The following is a 7,357-nucleotide window of genomic DNA, read 5'->3' as shown; positions in this document are numbered from 1 at the left end:
AAAGTATAGTATAATAAATACATAAACAAGTGAAATAGTTGTATATTATCATTGTCACTTATTGTGTACTGTACATAATTGTATGTGCTATACTTTTATATGACAGGCAGCTCAGTAGGTTTGTTTTTACCAGCATCACCACAAATGTGTGAGTAATGCATTGTACCATGACTTTATACAACCATGATGTCACTAGGCAACAGGCATTTTTTTGCTCCATTATAAAATCTTACTAGTCCACCATATGTGATCTGTCTTTGACTAAAACATCTTTAGGTGGTGCATGATTGTATCTCCTCAAGTCTCATGGCTTCAAATGCCAGGGACAGGCTGGTGCTTCTCAAGTTTATTCGTTCAACTTGAACCTCTGTCCTGGACTCTGAACTGTCTACTGGACGTATCCACACCTAATAGACATTTTTAAAATGACATGTTCAAAACTGAATTCTTTTTTTTTATTTCAGAATATTACAGGGATACAAATGTTTTTGGTTACATGGATCGCTTTTGTAATGCTTGAGTCAGGGCTGTAAGTGTGCCCATCACCCGAATAGTGTTCATTGTATCTGTTAGATAATTTTTGCCCATCCACTCCTTCCTTCTCCCTCCTGCTTGATTTTCACTGAGTTTTACCTCCCTCTGTGCACATGTGTGCTCATCAGTTACTTCCAATATAATAGTGAGTGCATGTGGTGTTTCTTTTTCCATTCTTCAGATACTTCACTTAGGATGATGGTCTCCAGTTCCATCCAAATTGTTGCAAAAGGCATTAATTCATCCTTTTTATGGCTGAGTCATATTCATGGTATACATATACCATATTTTGTTAATCCATTTGTGAATTGATGGGTACTTGGGTTGATTCCACATCTTTGCAGTTGTGAATTGTGCTGCAATAACCATTCAAGTATAGATGTCTTTTTGATAAAATGACTTCTTCCCTTGGGTAAATACTCAGTAGTGAGATTGCTGGATTGAATGGTAGGTCTACTTTCAGTTCTTTGTGGAATCTCTATATTGTTTTCCATAGAGGTTGTACTATTTGCAGTCCCACCAACAGTGTATATGTGTTCCTTTTTCTTGGCATCCATGCCAGCATCTGTTGTCTTTGGACTTTTTAATAAAAGCCATTCTAACTAGATTAAGATGATATCTCATTGTAGTTTTAATTTGCATTTCCCTGATGATTAGTGATGTTGAGCATTTTTTTGTGTTTATTGGCCATTCGTCTGTCTACTTTTGAAAAGCTTCTGTTCATTTCTTTTGCCCACTTTTTAATGGGGTGGGTTTTCCTTGCTGATTTGCTTGAGTTCTTTGTAGATTCTTATTATTAGCCCTTTATTGGATGTATAGCTTGGGAATATTGCCTCCCATTCTGTAGGTTGTCTGTTTGCTCTGTTAATTATTTCCTTAGCTGTGGAGAAGCTTTTTAATCAAGTCACATGTACTTATTTTTGTTTTTGCTGTAATTGCCATTAGGGTCTTAGTCACAAATTCTTTGCCTGGGCCAATATTTAGAAGAGTTTTTCCTACATTTTCTTCTAGAATTCTTATGGTTTCATGTCTTACATTTAAGTGTTTTAATCCATCTTGAATTAATTTTTGTGAGTGGTGAGAGATCCTGTGTCATTCTTCTGTGTGTGGCAATCCAGTTTTCCCAGCACCATTGATTGAATAGGGCTTCTTTTCCACAGTGTATATTGTTGTCTGCTTTGTCAAAGATCAGTTGGCTACATGTTGATGATTTTGTATATAGGTTCTCTGTTTGGTTCTATTGGTCTGCATATGTCTCTATTTTTTGCCAATACTGTGCTGTTTTAACAACCTGCTGCTGAATAATTATTGAGTCAATAAGGAAATTAAGATGAAAATCAAAAGATTCCTCAAGCTGAACAACTAAGGGGACACAAGCTATCAAAATCTGTGAGATTCAGCAAAAGCAGCCCTAAGGGGAAAATTTAGCCTTACATGCCCCATCAAAAAGACAGCAATTTCACAAATTAACAATCTAATGAAACATCTCAAGGAATTTGAAAAGGAAAACCAAACCAAACCCAAAGCCAGCAGGAGAAAAGAAATAACTAAGACCAGAGCAGAACTAAACAAAATGCAAAACAAAAAAATAATACCAACAAAAAGTTGGTTCTTTGAAAAGATAAATAAAATTGACAGATCTCTTGCTAGATTAACCAGGAATAGAATAGAAAGGACCCAAATAAGCTCAATCAGAAATGAAAAAGGAGATGTTACAACTGATACCACAAGAGTTACAAAATATCATCTGTAAATACTATGAAAATCTCTATGCACATTACTCAAAAACATAGAGGAAATTAACAAATTCCTGGAAACACACAATATCCCAATATTCAGTCAGGTAGAAATTGAACTCCAGAACAGACCAGCAATGAACAACAAGATTGAAGTTGTATTAAAAAAATATTTCACAATAAAAAGTCCCGGACCAGATGGATTCACAGCCACATTTTACCAGACCTACAAAGAAGAGCTGGTACCCATACTGCAGAAACTATTACATAACATAAAAAAGGAAGAAATCCTCCCCAACTCATTCTATGAAGCCAGTATCACCTTCATAGCCAAACCAGGAAAGGACACAACAACAAAAGAAAACTGAAGACCAATATGCCTTATGAATATAGATGCAAAAATCCTCAGTAAAGTGTTAGCAAGCTGAACACAATAGCACATCAAAAAAATAAGGCACCATGATCAAGTGGGCTTCACTCTAGGAATGCAAGTATGGTTCAACATATGTAAATCAATAAATGTGATTCACCACATAAAGAGAAACAAAAACCAAGACCACGTGATCATCTCGATAGATGCAGAAAAAACATTCAACAAAATTCAGTACCCTTTCATGATAAAAACTCTCAATAAACTTGGCATACAAGGAACATATCTCAAAATTATAAAAGCCATATTTGACAGACCCAGAGCCAACATCACACTGGATGGGGAAAAGTTTAAAGCATTCCCAGTAAGAACTGGAACAAGATAAGCGTGCCCACTGTTACCACTTCTATTCAGCATAGTGCTGGAAGTCCTAGCCAGGGCAGTCAGACGAAAATGAAATAAAGGATATCCAAATCAGGAAAGGGGAGGTCAAACTATCACTTTTTGCTGACATTATTATCTTATATCTAGAAAACCTCAAGTACTCCACCAACAGACCCCTGGAATGGATAAATAAATTCAGCGAAGTGTCAGTTTACAAAATCAATGTATGCAAATCAGTAGTAGCATGTCTATACACCAGTAACAGTCAAGCTGAGAGTCAAATCAAAGACTCAATAGCATTCATAATAACTACAAAGAAAATGAAATACCTGGAATATACTTAACCAAGGAGGTGAACGATCTCTACAAAGAGAAATATGAAACACTGAGAAATGAAATCACAGATGATACAAACAAGTGGAAAAGCATGTCATGCTAATGGATCAGTAGAATCAACATTGTTAAAATGTCTATACTACCCAGAGTGATTTACAGATTCAAAGCAATCTCCATCAAAATACCAACGTCATATTTCACAGATCTAGAAAAAATTCTGTGCTTCCTTTGGAACCAGAAAAGAACCAGAATAGCCAAAGCAATCTTAAACAAAAAGAACAAATCTGGAGGCATCACATTACCAGACTTCAAACTATACTACAAAATTGAATTCTTGGTTATTTCCTCAAACATGCTTTGTTTTTAGTTTTCTTCATCTCTATATGTGACAATTCCAGCTTTCCAGTTGTTTGGACAAAAACACTAGAAAACATTAAGTCCTTTATTTTTCTCATGCTCCACTTCAGTCTATCAGTAAATCTTACCAGCTCTACCTTCAAATAAGGTGGTGTCATAAAACTTGAAGCCTTTTCAATTTGGAAGGGCCACTTCAAGAAAGAAATGCAAAATTTTAAAAATACATTTATTTGTAAATGTGAATGTTATTTGCAATAGAGAATAAATCACAATATAAGATAAAATTTCCATAGCTGACAATACAAAAACATTGTAAGATAAAGAAATATAAAATGATGTTTTTATTAACTAATACCATGGCTGACCTTTATAGCATTTTTCCCTACAAATTCTGACTTCATGCCTTTGCTAACCTTTTCCTATGATGATTCTTAAAATCTTGTTAAAGAAAAGAAAAGGACAGTTCACTCTTCCTTATAGCAGTTTACTAAAAGTTTAAAATTATTTTTAGTTTGGAAATAAAATTTGTTAAATTTCACCTTCACAACCTACTTTTGTCAATGCTATATAAGTATTAAGTTTATTGGATTGCTTGCCTTCTGGAATAATCTTTATATAATTTCCTTCATAAATGACACAAAATTTTAGTGTATCTCATATTCATGTAGTGATGTTTATGTACTTTTTGAATAGATGAAGTTTATTATCCAGTTGGTCATTGATGCCCTTATGTTAGTGGTGAATTGGGAATTTGATGTTATTTTCATTGATGTATTTCATGAGGATGCATAAAATATGTGACTTCAAACACAGTTGCTATTTCGTAATAGTGTTGTAAGTTTCTGAACTACAAAACACAGAAATTATGGTAAATTCTATTTCATGCTCTTCCTATCAAAAGTTTTTTTTTTAATTAAGCTGTGTTTATAATTTTGTATGCTACAATGTCAAATGCTTCTCTGACAGGTAGAACTTCCATTTTGCCTAGACATCAATGAGAACAGAATTCTACACTTAAAAATTTACGCATCTCATGTTTAGAAGAATTTTTTGCAGACTGACTTCTAGTTCAAATGTTCTTTCTCCTCCTTCCTCCACCCACCACTTGCTGACATTTTTACCCACTGCTCCCCATGCTAGGGGCAATGACACATACTCACTTCGTGATACAAACCTCCTTTGGAAGGAGCCTGTGCAGGAGACAGTCCCTAAAACTAAAGCTTCATTAGCTTCACAGGAAATTTGCATCTATGTATTTCACAAATCCAGACTCTTACAACTGTATCACCCCACTGCTGCCATCCCAGAGCATGCCACTATCACTTCTCTAGATAGCTTACTTTCTGGTACCCATGTTTCCCTCTTTGCCATTCCCTATTCTGTCACTGTGCAGAAATGAGAATGAGTGCATTAAAACTAACTTGGCTCATGGTGTTCCTATGCTCAGTATCACATTACAGCTTACCATCACACTAGGCGTAAAAGTCGGTCGAGAGCCATAAAGTCCCAGAATAGCTGATGGTTACCTCTGTGGCCCTTATCCCCTACTCCCATCACCTCACTTACTCTGCTCCAGTTACATTAACCTCCTCATTAGTCCTAGAACACGGCCAGGCACACGCCTTCCTCTGCGACTTTACACATGGAGTTCTGTCTGTTCCTAGATCTCTCACCTCTTTCATTCCTTTATTCTAATGTCACCTCCCCATGGAAACCTTTCTATTTACTTGTAACCCAATCGTTGTCCCTCCTCCCTTTCCCCCTTTTATCTTTCTCTTTAACACTTATCACTATCCAACATGCACATATTTCACTTATTTAACTTGTTTTATTTATAGATAACATAATTATTTACAAGTTATTTGTAATTAAATTATAAATTAACTTATTAGCTTGTTCACTATTTTCTGTTTTCTTCACAAGAAATTAAGTTCTATGAGAATCATGGTTTTTGTTTTGTTTTATTTTGGTTTTTATCCTGGAATAGCAAAATATCAGAAGATGCATTTAAATTCTAGCCTTATGTCTAAATCACCAAATATTTGTTTTATATTACCCATAAGTGTGACCTGACAATAATGTGCTAACCCAGAGGCAGTAAACAGAATTGCATTTCTCTGAGGAATGATAGATACTCTCATTTTATATTAAAGCTGGTAAAGAAAATACTTTTGCCGAAATGTGCATTTTCAAAATAGCTGTATGCTGATTCATAAAAATCAAAATAACACTATAATCTTTATAGTGCAAATACTGCCTCTACTTCTCAACCATACCTTCAGTGAGTACTTTCTATAACATGCTGATTTCTTGGTTTAGCCATTCAGAATTCCACTCATCCAGTTAAGCCCCATGTCTAAGTCAGTTTTCTCAAAAGGCTTTCTCTGACACAGTAGGATGATCTTTTTTCTCTTGGAAGAACCAGTTATCATATTTACACAATTTTTACTAAATAAATCATCTTTAATGAATTTCTGATGTATTTTATGTTATTATTCTAAACTCTTACCAGGATGTAAAAACATGCAAAGTTAATAATGAAAATGTCTCCAGGACAAGAAACCATGTTACTTGGGAATAAGTTTTATATATTAAATTAAGTCATTGGAATGTCTGGAAATGTTTCATCCTAGCTAATTTAGCTTTGGGAAGGACAAATGATTGTTAATAATGCTAGCTCTGCCAGGACCCTGCCTTTTTGTAGTCACAGCCTTCTTCCTGTGCTATAAGAGAAGTGGAACACTCTACATAGCTTAATAAATGGAAACCTTATTAATGCCATTAATACCATTGGCATTTTTTGTGCAGCCATGTGATGTTTCAAGACAAGCTCAAAAGTTTAAACTTCTTTTTATGAGATGTTAAATTTTCAATATTATATTTATCACTATCAATACAGTAGTTAGCACTGTGTCAGCTATATAATCAGTGCTCAATGTTTGCTGAATATAAATTACATGAAAAAATTCAGTGAATGGATGAATTTCCATCATTTTCAAAATACCATTCCTTACATTCACCCAGTCATCATAACAATCCTCACACCATCATCAATATTTAGGGCTGTTACTAAAAGGTACGGGCACCCTTGTAGCGCTTTAATCACTTTTTCATTGTCTTTGACATTTTTCTCTCCCCATTCTTTTTCATTCTTTTTAATAGTTGAACTACACCTGCATTGGTGTGGGATATAGCCAGTCCATGCTGTCGTGCATACTATGCTCTTTCCCTCTTATCCCGCATTAGTCTTAGTTCTGCAACTAGCTACACCTTTAATGTTCATCACCAATGCTCATTTTTATATCTCTGGTCTATTCCTTGAGGAAGAGTCATAGAAACAAAAGTTCCTGAGTACTTTCATGTCAATAACATTTCACCTGTGCTCTTTATACTTAAAAGTCATTTTTTGCTGGATATAAAATTCTTGGCTTCTGTTTCCTTTCACTGAGTTTCTTAAATATGCTGCTGCTTTTTCCTGCTGAAATAAGCAATTCTGTAGAAAAGTGTTATAATCTAATTTTAGTTTTCTTTTAAGTCACCATATCATTTTGCCTAGATGCCAAAGGACCATTTTCTTTCTTTTAAGATTAAGCAATATTGTTTGAGTACATTTTGGTGTTGGTCATTTGGGATCAGCATT

The sequence above is a fragment of the Propithecus coquereli genome, unplaced genomic scaffold (assembly GCF_000956105.1).
Source record: "Propithecus coquereli isolate 6110/MARCELLA unplaced genomic scaffold, Pcoq_1.0 Scaffold53, whole genome shotgun sequence".
In the NCBI taxonomy this organism is placed as follows: domain Eukaryota; kingdom Metazoa; phylum Chordata; class Mammalia; order Primates; family Indriidae; genus Propithecus; species Propithecus coquereli.
Note: the sequence above shows the minus strand (reverse complement) of the source record.